Source organism: Chiloscyllium plagiosum, chromosome 19 (assembly GCF_004010195.1).
Source record: "Chiloscyllium plagiosum isolate BGI_BamShark_2017 chromosome 19, ASM401019v2, whole genome shotgun sequence".
In the NCBI taxonomy this organism is placed as follows: domain Eukaryota; kingdom Metazoa; phylum Chordata; class Chondrichthyes; order Orectolobiformes; family Hemiscylliidae; genus Chiloscyllium; species Chiloscyllium plagiosum.
Genome location: NC_057728.1, coordinates 54430278 through 54446390, shown reverse-complemented (window position 1 = coordinate 54446390; position 16113 = coordinate 54430278). Strand labels below are relative to the sequence as shown.

The window sequence follows — 16113 nt, the reverse complement described above, 5'->3', positions numbered from 1 at the left end:
AGGCTGAATGTCCTGGGCCACTGAAGTGTCCCCAACTGGGAGGGAACCCTCCTGTCTGTTGATTGTTGTGCGGTGCCCATTCATCCGTTGTCGTAGCCTTTGCTCGGTTTCCCCAATGTACCATGCCTCCGGGCATCCTTGCCTGCAACGTATAAGGTAGACAACGTTGACTGAGTCACATGAGTACCTGCCATGTACACAGTGGGAGGTGTTCCCACGTGTAATAGTGGTATCTATGTCCACAATCTATGTCCACAGTCAGATTGATTTGTCAGAACTCTGAGCTCAAAAACTGCATGAATTTATGTAAAACTCTGTTATCTCACTTTTTAGATTGTCAATGTATAATTTCAGTTACATCACACTGCAAATTTTTGCTATAAATTCTGTGTTACGATCGAGTCCTCCACAAGCACCTGATGAAGGAGCGACGCTCCGAAAGCTAGTGTGCTTCCAATTAAACCTGTTGGACTATAACCTGGTGTTGTGTGATTTTTAACTTAAATAACCAGTTAGATTTTCCAAACCGACGTGTATTGTGTTAGACTCCTTGTTTGAATAGATCCAACATATGGGTGATTTAATCTTCGGTGGGTCTCTTCATGAGTGAAGAGTCCAATTGCACACCGACAGAACTGGTATGATGTGTTATTGTCACTGGTGCTTGAGGGAACTTCTGACAAAGGTGGCATCTTTGACCTTGTCAGAGGTTGTGATCATCCCCAAAATGCACTGAACCAAATTTTTGTGTTTTTTTTATTCATTCAAGGGATGTGAGTGTCTCTGACTGGTACTGCTTTTATTATCCATCTCCAATTGCCAGAGGGCAGTTAAGAGTCAACCACATTGTTAGGGGTCTGGAACCACATGTACATTGGCCAGTTTGGGTAAGGAAGGAAATTTTCCTTTGCATTAGTGAACCAGATGGGTCATTACAACAATTGAAAGTAACTACGATTAGGCCAGCTCTTGATTCCAGGATGCTACTGAGACTGGAAGGTTTGAGTTATAAGGATAGGCTGAGACCTTTTTCTCTGGAGTGTAGGAGGTTTAATGGTGACCATATAGAGGTTTGTAAAATCATGAGGAACGTGGAGAAGCTGAGTAGCCAAGTTATTTTCCCCAGGGTCGTTTTCCCCCAAAGTAGAGGGCGTAGGTTTAAGGTGAGAGGGGAAGGATTTAAAACAGACTTGAGGGGCACCTTTCTCACATAGAGGGTGGTGTGTTGTTGGAACGAGCTGCCCGAGGAAGTAGAGGTGAGCACAATCACGACATTTTAAAGACTTTTAGACAGGTACATAGATAGGAAAAGTTTAGAGGGATAGGGTCAAATGCAGCCAAATGGGACTAGTTCGGTTTAGGAAATCTGGTCGGCATGGACCAGTTGGGCTGAAGGGTCTGTGTCTGTGCTGTATGACTCTATGACACTTCTGCTTTTCTTCTTGAAGTCAAACTTCACTATCTGCCATTGTGGATTTGAACCCTTTCCACGTAATGTTAGCTTGAGGTTCTAGTACCCCCTAGGTCCAGTATCCATTACCAATACCCCACCACTATACCTGCCACCACTTGAACGATTGGCTACAGAGTTACCCAAGAGATGTTGTCTTCAATGCTGAAGTTTGTAGGCTGTTTTCTTAGGTCTGTGTAATAATGTAAGAACAGGAGGAGGCCATTCCACCCCTCGAGCCTATCACTTTTCCAGACAGGGTAGAAGTCCTACCTCAATCCATCTATAGGCCTGGCTGTGGGACAATCTGACCAAAAGGTGGTAGACCTGTCCTTGAATTTGAGCTTCTCTCCATCTACCCATCAACTCCTTTACTTATCTCCAATGCTTCAGTTAGATAAACCCTTCTTTTTGTAGTCAAGGGAATACAAGAATTCTCTGAAAGGCTGTTGCGAGCTGGTGGTAGTGCCCTTACATCTGAGCCAGAAGGCTTGGGTTCAAGCTCCACCTGCTCCAGAGGTTTGTAATAGGTTGATTGGAAAATACTGACAAAATGTCTCCACAGCCTGTCCACATTAGGTTAGGCCTTTAAGGGTCAACACAGGAATTAAAGGTTGACCCAATGTAGAAACAAAGAAGCTGACAATCTTCGGGAAAGAACAACTCAGCTACCAGTTCTCTGGGGATGGCCTGCCAGGGTGGGGAACCACATTTGTTGTGGTTGGGAGAGTACGGGACAATGCCATATTTCCAAAGTTGGAGAACAATATGCAAGAACAGCAGGTGAGGGTCCCCACTGACTGCAGATACAGGGCCAAGCAGTCATGTCATACAACTTTGTGGGTTAAGGTTCCTAATAAAAATTTAGAGGTAACCTGAAGGAAAGGTTTTCATTTACATAGTAATTTTGGTGACCCTGGGATGTCCCAAAATGCAGTAAAGCCAATGAAATATGGCATTTTGAAATGTTGTCAGTGTTGGAATGTGGGGAAAATGGCAGAAAATTTCCTCACAGCAATATCACATGAAGAGAAGTAAGGTAAGGACCAGTTAATCTGTTTAGTGGTGTTAGGTGGGGATAGAGAATGGTGGTTGCTGAGCTCCCCAACTCTTCATCAAAATAATGCCCTGGAATCTCTTGAGTCTGCCTGAGAGAACAGATGGGACATTGGCTTCAGGCCTCATCCAGAGGAGAGCATTTCTGACTGTCCAGCATTCCCTCAGTATTGCAATGGGTGTGTCCATTTGGATTTGAAATGTGGGCATTGCTGCTTGGGCCAGCGTTTTTTTTGCCTCTGCCTAATTGCCCTGGATGAGATGGTGATAAAGGGCTTATGCCCAAAATGTCAACTCTCCTGCTCCTTGGATGCTGCCTGACCCGCTGTGCTTTTCCAGCACCACACTTTTCGACTCTGGATGAGATGGTAGTGCGATGCCTTCTCAAACCAGTGCAATCTTTTGTATAAAGATGCTGGAGACTTCAACAAGCTCAATGCAATCTAACAATGTGATATAGTCTTGGCTGGGGAAAAGAAGAGTCCAGTTCAGGATCCTGATAAAGGAGGATGAGTCATCATTATGTCCTTTGTTATTTTATCAAAGTCGTCAATGTAAATTTTACCTCTCACTATCGTGCAAGAAATGACAGAGAGTCATAGAGTCATAGAGATGTACAGCACGGAAACAGACCCTTCGGTCCAACTCGTCCATGCCAACCAGATATCCCAACCCAATCTAGTCCCACTTGCCAGTACTTGGCACATATCCCTCCAAACTCTTCCTATTCATATCCCCATCCAGATGCCTTTTAAATGTTGCAACTCTACTAGCCTCCACCAGTTCCTCTGGCAGCTCATTTCATACATGTACCACCCTCTGCGTGAAAAAGTTGCTCCTTATGTCTTTTATATCTTTCCCCTCTCACGCTAAACCTATGCCCTCTAGTCTCCCCCACCCCAGGGAAGAGACTTTGTCTATTTATTCTATCCGTGCCCCTCATGATTTTATAGACCTCTATAAGGTCACCCCTCAGCCTCCAACGCTCCAGGGAAAACAGCCCCAGCCTATTCAGCCTCTCCCTGTAGCTCAAATCCTCCAACCCTGGCAAAATCCTTGTAAACCTTTTCTGAACCCTTTCAAGTTTCACAACATCCTTCTGATAGGAAGGAGACCAAAATTGCGCGCAATATTCCAACAGTGGCCTAACCAATGTCCTGTACAGCCGCAATATGACCTCCCAATTCCTGTACTCAATACTCTGACCAATAAAGGAAAGCATACCAAACGCCTTCTTCACTATCCTATCTACCTGCGACTCCACTTTCAAGGAACTATGAGCCTGCACTCCAAGGTCTCTTTGTTCAGCAACACTCCCCAGGACCTTAACCAAAAGTGCCTCTTTTGGTTAAGACTCATTGTGGTTCATCCTTTACCATTGTTAACTAAACAACTCGTAGATCCTGTATAAAGAGGAGGATAGCAATCTTGCAGTGCAGTGGTAGTGTCTCTGTCTCTTGAGACTAGGAGGGCAAGTTCCCACCTACTTCAATAGTGTATCATTATAAGATTAGGCTGAGAGGGGAAAGATATAGAAGAGGCCTATGGGGCAACTTTTTCACGCAGAGGGTGGTACGTGTATGGAATGAGCTGCCAGAGGAAGTGGAGGCTAGTACAGTTACAACATTTAAAAGGCATCTGGATAGGTATATGAATAGGAAGAGTTTGGAGGGATATTGCCAAGGTGCTGGCAGGTGGGACTAGATTGGAGTGGGATATCTGGATGACATGGACGAGTTGGACTGAAGGGTCTGTTTCCGTGCTGTACATCTCTACGACTCTATATACTTGAACGGGTTGATTAGAAAATATCTGCAGAGGAGGATCAATGCCAGCACTTTACCCAACCATTAGTTGGTTGTCAAGAGTGTGGTGCTGGAAAAGCACAGCAGGTCAGGCAGCATCTGAGGAGCAGGAAAATTGACCTTTCAGGCAAAAGCCCTTCANTCCCAATTCCTGTACTCAATACTCTGACCAATAAAGGAAAGCATACCAAACGCCTTCTTCACTATCCTATCTACCTGCGACTCCACTTTCAAGGAGAGATAAATGTGAGGGGAGTGGGGCTGGGGGAAAAGATAGCTGAGAATGCGATAGGTCGATGGAGGTGGGGGTAATGGTGATAGGTTGGAGGGGAGGGTGGAACGGATAGTGGGAAGGAAGATGGACGGATGAGATGGGTCATGAGGACGGTGCTGAGCTGGAAGTTTGGAACTGAGGTAAGATGGGGGGAGGGGAGGTTGGGAACTGATCATGGTTGGTTCTGCAGCGCACACAGAACAGTCCATGTGGCCTGTCAAAATATTCCCAAGTCATGATGGTGGGGTGCTTGGAGTGGAACTGACATGTTGTTCCCATGTATCTGCTTTCCTTAACTTCTTGATAGTAGAGGTGGTAGGTTTGGAAAGTGCTGTTGAAGGAGCCTGGATTAGTTTCTGCAGTACGTTGTGTAGCTAGTACACACTGATGTAACTGCAATGGTGTTGGAGGGAGTGAGTATTTAAACTCAAGGATGGAATGCTGAACAAGTAGGCAGTTTAATGTTGAACCGAGTGTTGTTGGAGCTGCATTAATCCAGACAACATTACGTAGTGAAGTCTTGGGAGTGTGACATCAACCCTCTGAGACATGGCTGATACCTGATAGGGCTGTATAAAACAATAAGATTGCGGATGATTGATAGGTGATTTTACATTGACAGCTCAGGGTCGGACTAGTGAGCAGATAAATAAACGAAGCAAGTATCGTGAGCCTCTGAAACATATGGTTGGCTGGTGCGGTGGTCCATTGCTGAGAATATGTATAGTTGGAATGAACAGGCAATTGGTCTCTTAAGGAATCATGGAGATGTGCCAAATGGACTAGAAAGTGGAATGGAGTCCCAGATCTGTCATAATTGTTCCAAATGGTGGGAGAGAGTTGACGAACAGAATGGTTTTCTCTACTCCTATTTCTTGTATCATTGACCGTATGCTGATTCGTCATTGCTGGACTGGTTTCTGGCCGAGGTAGATATCCCCTCATATTGTCTTTACAAATAACATTTTGTCCACATGACCTCCTGGATGGCTTTGGGCTGCCCAAGGGAGGCAGGGTAACAAGAATTTATTTTGGATTTCAGCACATAGCTTTAATCTCTTTAAAGGGAGTCCATTGCATCTTGGGGTATTGTCACTGGACGAGCAATTCACAGGCCCAGGCTGATGTTTTGGAGCCTTGCAGTTGGTGAAACAGTGAAATTTGAGTTCAGCCAAATGCTGACCACATAATCACTGTCAATTTTTGTCAGAACTCATCTGGTTCACAAATGTTCCTTAGAAAAGGAAATCTGCCATTCTTACTTGGTCTGGCCTACATGTGACTCCAGACCCATAGCAATATGGTTGACTCTTATCTGCCCTCTGGGCAAACAGGGTTGGACAATAATTGCTGGCCTAGCCAATGACAGCCACACCCCGTGAATGAATAAAAAATTCCAGTGGCCTTTTTGTTTGCTTTTATAGGAGATAACATGACTGCAGGGTGGGGAGTGAGAGAAGGAGGGGAGTAGGAAATGGCTTGTGAAGAATCTCCAGCGATCTTGAATGTGCAGTTGACTTAATTGACCAGCATTCCCCTATCTGCCATTTTTTGTGAGGTCACAAAGGAGTAGATGAAAGAATCTCTTCACAACATGGTAAATATTTGTTACTGATATTGCTCGAAGTAATTGAGTCTTTGAGCTGGGCCCACATTTATGTGCTATAAATTTTAGCCTGCTGGCTAATTAAACCTGTTACAGAATAAAAAGCATTATCACGTTGAATTAATTGACGTTCAGCAAGCTTTAAAAATTAAACTTTTTCTTTGCAGTTTCTAATACCAGAACAGAATAACGAGATGTCAGATAGTAAATTGATTTCACAGCTTCAAAAACAATAACACAAGTTCACGCCAGACTCTTGGGAGTGGTTTTAAAACAGATTTACCAAGAGTTACCCTTTATTGGCAACAATCAATGGTTTATTGCAAAATGCTCTTCTGGATTCAAATCCTCTTTGACAAAATTCACAGCATTGAGAGGATGGAGAATACTTGCAGGGGACACAAATCTGGTCTATCAATCAAAGGTAAGAATTCTAGAGGTAGAGATCAAATTATTAGTCTGATGTTTGGTAAAAAGTCACACGCTACAGTCATTAAACTCAACTTTCTAGACCTTTTCTCTCTGCTTCGCCCTGCAATCCCAACCTTTTTACATCTTTATCAAGAGATCCCCAAGGCCTGTCAAGAACAACCACTGTTGAGATTAAACAAAGCATAGAATGTATCCTATTATGGCTATGTTACAGATGGGTTTGTCTCTAAACATGCATGAATTGTGAGAAAGGTCAGAAATAAGTGTAATTAACGTGTTGCTTAACCTCGAGATCAAGCTGTTTATGATCTTTGTGGAGATTGCCATTGTTAGCAAAAGGATTTTAGCTTAGGGCTAAATGCAAAATGGGTTCCTTGACTGACAAAAATCACTTGCACAAATTCACACTGTGACTTAGTGGGTAATAGCAACAATAGAGCCCTTGGCCCCTGAGTTGTTAAGGGTCTAGGTTCAAGTCCCACCAGAGGGTCAAAAGCCCAGGCTGACATTCCAGAACTGAGGAGGTACTGCTGTTTTTTTTTCAGATGAAAATGTTAAACTAAGTCTGTTCTCTGAGATTGATGTAGAAGGTCTCTTGGTGCTGTCTCAAAGCATGATTTGGAGGTGCTGGTGTTGGACTGGGATGTACAAAGTTAAAAAATCACACAATACCAGGTTATAGTCCAACAAGTTTATTTGGAAGCACTAACTTTCAGAGTGCTGCTCCTGCTCCAAAAGCTAGTGCTTCCAAACAAACCTGTTGGACTATAACCTGGTGTAGTGTGATTTTTAACTTATCTCAAAGCAGGCCTCAATCAATTACCAGCAGGAGTTGATCTGGTCCTTATTGCATTTTAGAGTCAGAGAGATGTACAACCCGAAATCAGATCCTTCAGTCCAACTCGTCCATGCTGACCAGATATCCTAACCTAATCTAATCCCATTTGCCAGCATTTGGCTCATATCCCTCTAAACCCTTCCTATTCATATACCCATCCAGATGCCTTTTAAATGCTGTAATTGTACCAGCCTCCACCACTTCCACTGGCTACTCATTCCATACATGCACCACCTTCTACGTGAAAACATTGCCCCTTAGGTTTCTTTTAAATCTTTCCCCTCTCACTTTAAAACTGTGTCCTCTAGTTATGGACTCCCCATCCCGGGGAAAAGACCATGTCTATTTACTCTATCCGCCTCAGGCGACTGACTGTGTGAAGTTTGCACATTCTCCCCGTGTCTGCGTGGGTTTCCTCCGGGTGCTCCGGTTTCCTCCCACAGTCCAAAAAAAAAATGTGCAGGTTAGGTGAATTGGCCATGCTAAATTGCCCGTAGTGTTAGGTGCAGGGGTAAATGTAGGGGAATGGGTCTGGGTGGGTTGCCCTTTGGCGACTTCGGTGTGGGCCGAAGGGCCTGTTTCCACACTGTAAGTAATCTAATCTAATCTAAACCTCTATAAGGTCACCCCTCAGTTAGTTCTGGACTCCCCCACGCCAGGGATTATGGAAGCTTGCTATACAGAAATTGGTTGCTTCGTTTCTGTTTAACAGTGACTGCTTGAAAAGTGCCTTGGGAAGTTGAAATCCCGCTTGATTGAATTAACAACACACCAGAGGTTCCCCAGCAGTCCATTTGATTGGCAAACCATCCACCACCTTCAAAACCTCACTCCCTTCCCCACTGGTGCACAGTGGCTGAAACGATTATATCTACAAGATGCACTACACTGACTCACCCAGGATCCTTTGACAGCTTTACTAAACCCATAAGTTTTCCTACATAGAAGGACAAGGGCAGAAGATGCATGCGAACACCACCACCTTCAAGAACCCCGCCAATCCACACATCATTCTAATTTTGGAACTATATCACTGTTCCTTCACTGACAGTAAGATTGTAATGAGTGGGAACCCTCCGACTGGGAACCCTCCAACCGCAGGGGATGAACTTGGACTTCACCAGTTTCTTCATCCCCCCTCCCCCCACCTTGTCTCAGCCGGATCCCTCCAGCCCGGCACCGCCTTCCTGACCTGCAGTCTTCTTCTTGACCTCTCCGCCTCCATCCTACTCCGACCTATCACCCTCACCTTGACCTCTTTCCACCTATCACATTTCCAACTCCCCTCCTCCAAGTCCCTCCTCCCTACCTTTTATCTTCTCCTGCTGAACACTCTCTGCTCATTCCTGAAGAAGGGCCTGTGCCCGAAACGTCGAATCTCCTGTTCCCTGGATGCTGCCTGACCTGCTGTGCTGTTCCAGCAATAAAGTTTCAACAAGTAAGATTGTAAGAAATAGTAACAGAAGTAGGCTCTTCGGCCCCTCAAGCCTGCTTCACCGTTCAATAGAATCCGACATTCCTCACGTCCATTTTCTTGGCCTTTCCTCATAATTCTTGATTCCCCAATTAATCAAGAATCAATCTATCTCAGCCTTAAATATACACAAGGACTCTGCCCCCACAGCTCTCTGTGGCAAATGACTTCCAAAACCTCTCAATCCTCTGAGAGAAGGAATTCCTCCTCATTTAGTCTAAAATTGGCAGAGGATATCTATTCCTCTGCTATGAGGACATCCTGCAGGTCAGGTATAAGGATGCTGGATATTGTCACCTGGGAGACACAGTCACTGGCAGTCATGAGCTCTTGAGGCTGACTAGAGGGGTGTTGGAAGAGTTGAGCAAAACTGTAAGCGCTCAGCTGGCTGAGAAGAGGGAGTGGAGAAAACAGGGACAATAAATTGTGCACCTTCCCAGTCCACAATCTTCCTCTTCAGAAAATGTGGCAGAGACTCTTGCCCTAGATAGGCGTCCGAAACAGCAGAAATAATGCTTAACACAGACAGAAGCATCATCGTACAATTATGGTTGGCACCTCAGCTGGCAAAGTCCACTGCTCCTTCCCTAAATCTCTTGGCCTTTCTCCTTCCTTTTGCTCCATAAGACCATAACATGTAGGAGCAGAAGTAGGTCATTCAGCCCATCAAGTCTGCTTCACCATTCAATAAGATCATAAGTTTATCTGATAATCCTCAACTCCACGGTTCTGCCTTTCCCTCTGAGAGCAGACATTCTTCCTCATCTCTCTTCCTTTAATATACTCCACAAACCCACATCTCCTCTGTTTATTATCTCCTTATATCAATTAGTGTTACATTTTGTTTAATAATGCTCCTGTGAAGGACCACTGGACATGTGTGATGTAAATTGTGGAATTTCTATGTACTTGTAATATCATTTATTGCAAGATTGGATTCTTGGATTAGTGGGTTTTCTTTGTGTCTGAAGTTAATAGTCAACTTGTAAGAATTCCTGTGGCAATGGTGATTTCTTTTAAAAAGGTTTTTGAGCCCTAGCTTTAGATTGAATAGGTTTTTGTGTACATTGGTAGGATTTTACAATTGAACAAGGTAAACCAGCTTGGGTTTAGAGGGTCAGGAGAGGTATTTTAAGCTTAAGGGAAACACCCATACCTTAGAAAGAAGTTTCTTTTCCAATTTTACTTTGAATTTTGACTTGTCCTATGAAGACATTTACTTAGTCTGGGGCGCCTAAGGAGGGAAGGGTATAGTGAAATGTAATTAGAATAGAGAGTTAGTAATAGTCCCAATCCAGTGTTGGGATAAAACCATGAAGAAGTTACTTAAAGCTGAGTACTTTTAACTGTAATGAATAATAACTCCAGGAAGACACTATCAGCATTTGCAAGCTAGGACTTAATGTCAAAGTTAAACCTGTTGAGGAAAGGATACTGAAAGGGAGTACAATAGAAGGGTTGCTTTGAGGTACTATATTACGAATTGTTTGTCCTTATGGAATTTAGGAAGCGATATTTTGAGATTAATGGGATTATGCTTTAACTGTTTAAAAATGTTGACTTAGGTGATAATTAGTTTTGTTTGTTCGACTTTTGCTTCATTTCAATTATTTAATAAATTTGTTTCATTGTTAAACAAAATCTGTAGCATTGCTGATATGTCAGGGGTAGACCACATCATTAAAGCTAAAACAAGCAAAATACAACAGATCAATCAGGATTTCAGTCTGTGATCTATCTAAATTGGCCACGCTAAATTGCCTATAGTGTTAAGTGCATTGGTCAGAGAGAAATGGGTCTGGGTGGGTTACTCTTCGGAGGGTTGGTGTGGACTGGTTGGGCCGTAGGGCCTGTTTCCACACAGTAGGGAATCTAATCTAATCAACACCATGAGACCATCAAACAGAAGATTTTGCTTATCATTTGGTCCATCAAGTCCACTCCACTATTCAATAAGATTGTGCTGGTTCTGATCCGTAACTCCACTTTTCTACTTTATCAACATAACCTTGATTCCCTTAATTATTAGGAGTCTGTCTATCTCAGCGTTGATTTTACTAATGAGCCAACCACTGTATTAAAGAATTCCACAGATTCACCACTGTCTGACAGAAAAAAATCATTCATATATCTGTCTTAAATGGGTGATTCTGACCCTAGACTTGCCCACTAAAGAAAACAACCTCTCCACATCTACTCTGTCAAGCCCCCAAAGAATCTTGCACGTTTCATAAGTTGCCTCTCATTCTCCTAAACTCCCAAGACCAGACTAATCAGCCTCTGCTCATTAGAAAATCTCTGCAAACACAGGTCCAATCTGTTGAACCTTCTCTAGACTCCTGCAGTCTATCTTTCCTCAGATAAGGGTACTAAAACTGTTCAGAGTATTTCAGCTGCGACCTGACCGGTGCCTTGTATCATTTTAGCAAGACCTCACAGTTTTTATATTCCATTATCTTTGAAATTGAGGCCAACATTCAATTTGCCTTCCCTTTGCTGCTCTGAACTTGGATACTGGCTTTTTGTGAGTCATGCATCAGCACCCCAAAATCCCTCTGTGCTGGACATTTCTACGGTCTTTTCCCATTTAAATAATATTCCATTCCTTCAATCTTTCTGCTAAGATTCATAACCTCAATTTGGCAGCACGGTGGCTCAGTGGTTAGCACTGCTGCCTCACAGTGCCAGAGACCCAGGTTCAATTCCAGCCTCAGGCGACTGTCTGTGTGAAGTTTGCACATTCTCCCCATGTCTGCGTGGGTTTCCTCCGGGTGCTCCGGTTTCCTCCCACAGTCCAGAAATGTGCAGGTCAGGTGAATTGGCCATGCTAAATTGCCCATCATGTTAGGTGCATTAGTCAGAGGGAACTGGGTCTGGGTGGATTACTCTTTGAAGGGTAGGTGTGGACTTGTTGGGCCGATGGGACTGTTTTCATACTGTAGGGAATATAATCAGTCTCTCTCACACACACACACATATATATAAAATCAATTTGTCTTGTCCAGCAATGTTAAAAAAATCACGTAACCAGGTTATGGTTTATTTGGAAGCACTAGCTTTCAGAGTGCTGTTCCTTCACACCAACTCGGAACATAACACACGTTTCCCCATTGAAGGTGCTATCTAAATGCAAGTTGTGGTTGTTGAATAATATTGGCCACACAACCAAGGGGAAGGTCCCAGTTCTTCTTCAAATATGTGGCGTGGAATGTTTTATTCCCAGCTGAGAGGGTGAACGGTTCGTTCTCTTAGCCAAGAGTTAACATTTCCAAATGCTGCAAAGTAGTGGTGGTAGTGACAATAATTTAAAGTACGCAGGCACATTGTAAAATCACCTCTACTGGAGCTATGAGTAGTCACCACTTGTGTACCATTACTCCCAACTTGCATTGCAGCCGAGATGTGTGATAAGTCTTTAAGGCAGGGCTTAATTTAATTTGGTTTACTCTCTGCATACAACATTCCACGGCTGTCGTAATCAAATCTCTAAAGAACTGAAATGTAGATCGAGCAAAACAACCAGAAACCTACACAGCAGATAACCTTATGCCCTGTCCCCCCAGCCCCACCAATGACATGAGACTCACAGCTTCGGCTGAGAAACCTGAATGACTAATTTACACATCCCCAAGGAATTGCCGATCTCCCTTTACTTAACATTCAGTTAATCTTCTCCTGACCCAGAGGAAGGGAGTGATTACACTATTGCTATTGACATCCTTTCAGATCTGTGCTTTGAAAGAGAGGCAGATAACCGAGAGCTTCCCATTTAACACTTTACAAAATCCAACAATGCAAATATTAAGCGTGGTGGGTTTATTTTTCTCTCTCTCTTGATAGCTTGGAACCTTGCATTCATATTCCAAATTGCTTTTAAAGCGTTCTCCATTAAATGGCCTGTCAGTAGTCATTAGTGCACTTCTGTTTATGATGAGTAATCGCCTCGTATAACCTCTCTGGTCTTGACAGCTCAGAGTGGAGACTGTTTGCATTCAACCACTTAAAAAGTTATAGGTTTGATGGAGCCAGGATCATGGAGACTCCTGACCCCCAGGCCACAGTGAGTCTGGCTACACCCTTGGTGACTGGAGCCAGAACCCTTGAAATAACTGGTCAGCAAATAACAATTAAGAAAGGGTTCACTCACCCTTTCCCCTGGGCTTTGAAGCAATTAAACAGTTTGGAGCAATTGGGCATAGGCCGTAATGCTTTCAAAGGCATTATCTGGAGAATTAGAGGGCAGATAGGGGATGGGGCAAGGGCACCAGTGGGTCACGGGCTAAAGAGGCTCCACAACAAAGAACGACTAACAGCAATCACTGACAGCTGTCAGTTTAAACCCTTTGGTATAATTTGTCTCTTTACCAATATCTGTCCACAGGGAAATGAGGTCGCCTTCCATTTGGCAGTTAGGATAACTTGTTGAGTGGAAGTGAAATATGCTAAAACTGAAGTAACCAGGAGCATGAAGAGTCCTGGATGTGTTTTTGAAAGGAAAGGTTTTCCTTCTCTCTCACAAAGCACAGCTCGGACATAGCAAGAACCTGCTCCAGGGATCTTTCACTGTAGAGACCAGTGAGGTTCTTGCAATTTTCTGATTGACCAGGAGACTCTCCCAATCTTATGCCCTGGGTTTGGAATAATTCTCTGGTGGATGATCAAGCTGCTTGGCTGTCAAGGTAGTGGCAGGACTTGAACCCAGAACTGTGAGCTCAGAGACAGGGAAACTACCTACTGCACCACCACTAAGTCTCAGGAAAGGGCTTATAGGCCAAGAAGAAAAGAGCTGGACTAAGTGAGTCACTCTTTAAAGGGTTAAAAGACCCCCTCTGAGTTTATTTGAAGTCTAGGAGTGTACTTTCACACTCAATGTTTGGTCACTAAGAAATGCCTGAGTGAACCCGGGATGGCTTATCCAGGAATTAAACAAGGATTTGGGGGAAAATAAAAATAGTGTCTTCTTTTCATTTTCTTTGAATGCTTTTGTTCATTGAGTTGAGGAGGAATGTCTCCACCCATAGGGTTGTAAATCTGTGGAATTCCCCGTCCAGTGAAGGAGTTGAGGCTACATCATTGAAAGATAAATAGATTTTTGAACAGCAAAGGAATGAAGGGTTGACTAGGCTAGACTCCCTACTGTGCGGAAACAGGCCCTTCGGCCCAACACATCCACACTGACCCTCCAAAGAGCAACCCACCCAGACCCATTTCCCTCTAACTAATGCACCAAGCACTATGGGAAATTTAGCATGGCCAATTCACCTGACCTGCACACCTTTGAACTGTGGGGGGAAACCAACGCAGACATGGGGAGAATGTGCAAACTCCACATAGATAGTCACCTGAGGCTGGAATTGAACTTGCGTCCCTGGTGCTGTGAGGCAGCAGTGCTAACCACTGAGCCACCGTGCAGCCCCATTTATGGTGAGTGGGTGGGTAAATGGAGCTGTGTCCACGAAAAGATCAGCCATGATCTCATTGAATGGTGGAGCAGGCTCGATAGGCCAGACGGCCTACTCCTGCTCCTAGTTCGTATGTTCTTATGTTCATTGGTGATGCATGTTTGGAGTGAGGGAGTGTTGTTTGACCAGGTGAAGGTGCAAGGTGCAACATCTAGCAATCTGCCTTAACCATGGTTAGCAGGGTTAGTGCAAAACAAAACGGTGTGAAGCATCTTGCATATATTATAAACCACCACCCCCCAAAAATCCTCTCGTCAGTCTCAATTGATTTCACAATTCCAGTGCAAAATGATTGATTAGAAACAGTCACAGAAGCAGAGGCATGAGAACTACAAACTATTTGAAAAAAGTTCAAGAGTTAATGGGAATAGGGCAGGGGTTAAGCAGATAGTCATTTCAGAAAACAAACAGAGAAACTAAGATCCACACGTTACTCTAAGCATTACTTTAAGACCTGTTTCCAATTGAATCTCACTATTTGTTAACCAACCTCATCAAATCTCTGCATATCCTTCCTTTTGTCTTCTCAGGAGCTAGGTGGTGTTTATGGTATTGGTTCTGAAAGGGTTAATGCTGAATACTGCATTAAGCTCCACCCAGACTGATGATGTCATAGGGAACTTGATGAACAAAGATAGAACAGCTCTGAATCTGAATGGGGATAATCCTGTTATGGATTCGGGCAATGGTGTTGATGTAACTCTTCAGTGGAAGGTCAAGGGATTCACATCAACCAAGGTAACTTAGTGATTGGTAACCAGATTAATAATCAAATAACCAAAGAGGTTCATGTCAACCATGGTAATTTAGCAATTAGGTAACTGGATTAATAACCAGGCAGCCTATTCAGATGATCCAAAGATAGGCATTCAAATCACAGTTGATGGCTGGGAAATTTCAATTTGATTAATTAACTAGGTTTTAAGATAAATAATTAATATTGTGAACATGAAACTATTAGATCGGCAGGACATGTTGCTTTTCTGCCGGACACCAGACTCCTAAATCAACTGGTCCAATCAGAATTGGTCGCAGCAAAAGACTGGAAGTAGTTTATGCATATCCACAAAACATCTCTGAAGAGGTTAAACATTCCTCGTGACTCATGGAAATCCCTGGTGAGTGGCAGACCAAAACAGAGAAGGTTGGTTCAGACACTGAACTCACTGATAGACCTGGTCGGGAAACAGTCAGAGGTAAAGTCGAGGTGTCAGAGAGAGTGCACAAACCTCCCAATAGCTCATTGCCCCAACTCTCCACACACGTCCTACCCGGCAGAGGGTGCATTCGTGCTTTGGGCTTGTCATGTGGAAACGATTCATCCTCGATCCTGAGGGACTGACAAGAAGAAGGAGATTGTCATCTAGTTCATGAATGTCCTTTAGTGAAGGAAATCATCTGTTTGTACCAGATCTGGCCTGTAAGTGACCCCAGGCCCTCAGCAATGTGTCTGCTCCCAAGTGCCCTCTGAAGTGGTCTAACAATTCAAAAATGTATCTCTAGGTAAAAGCAAGGACTGCAGATGCTGAAAACCAGAGTCTAGATTAGAGTGGTGCTGGAAAAGCACAGCAGGTCAGGCAGCATCCAAGGAGCAGGAAAATCGACATTTCGGGCAAAAGCCCTTAATCAGGAATAGAGGCAGTATGCCTGCAGGGTGGAGAGATAAACGAGAGGGGAGTGGGAGTGGGAGAAAGTAGCATAGAGTACAATAGGTGA

At 43.8% G+C, this 16113-nt stretch overlaps 1 long non-coding RNA gene across 1 annotated transcript in view; it reads right to left on the bottom strand.

Annotated features, from left to right (window-relative positions):
* Positions 1 to 6326: 6326 nt before the first annotated feature.
* The window catches only part of LOC122559829, a 33107-nt gene continuing 23320 nt past the window's right edge, over positions 6327 to 16113 (bottom strand). Inside the window, exons 2-3 of the long non-coding RNA XR_006314567.1 lie at positions 15627 to 15735; positions 6327 to 6624 (exon numbers count right to left, since the gene is read on the bottom strand). This is a non-coding gene — a long non-coding RNA (uncharacterized LOC122559829). The remainder of the gene's footprint in view (positions 6625 to 15626; positions 15736 to 16113) is intronic.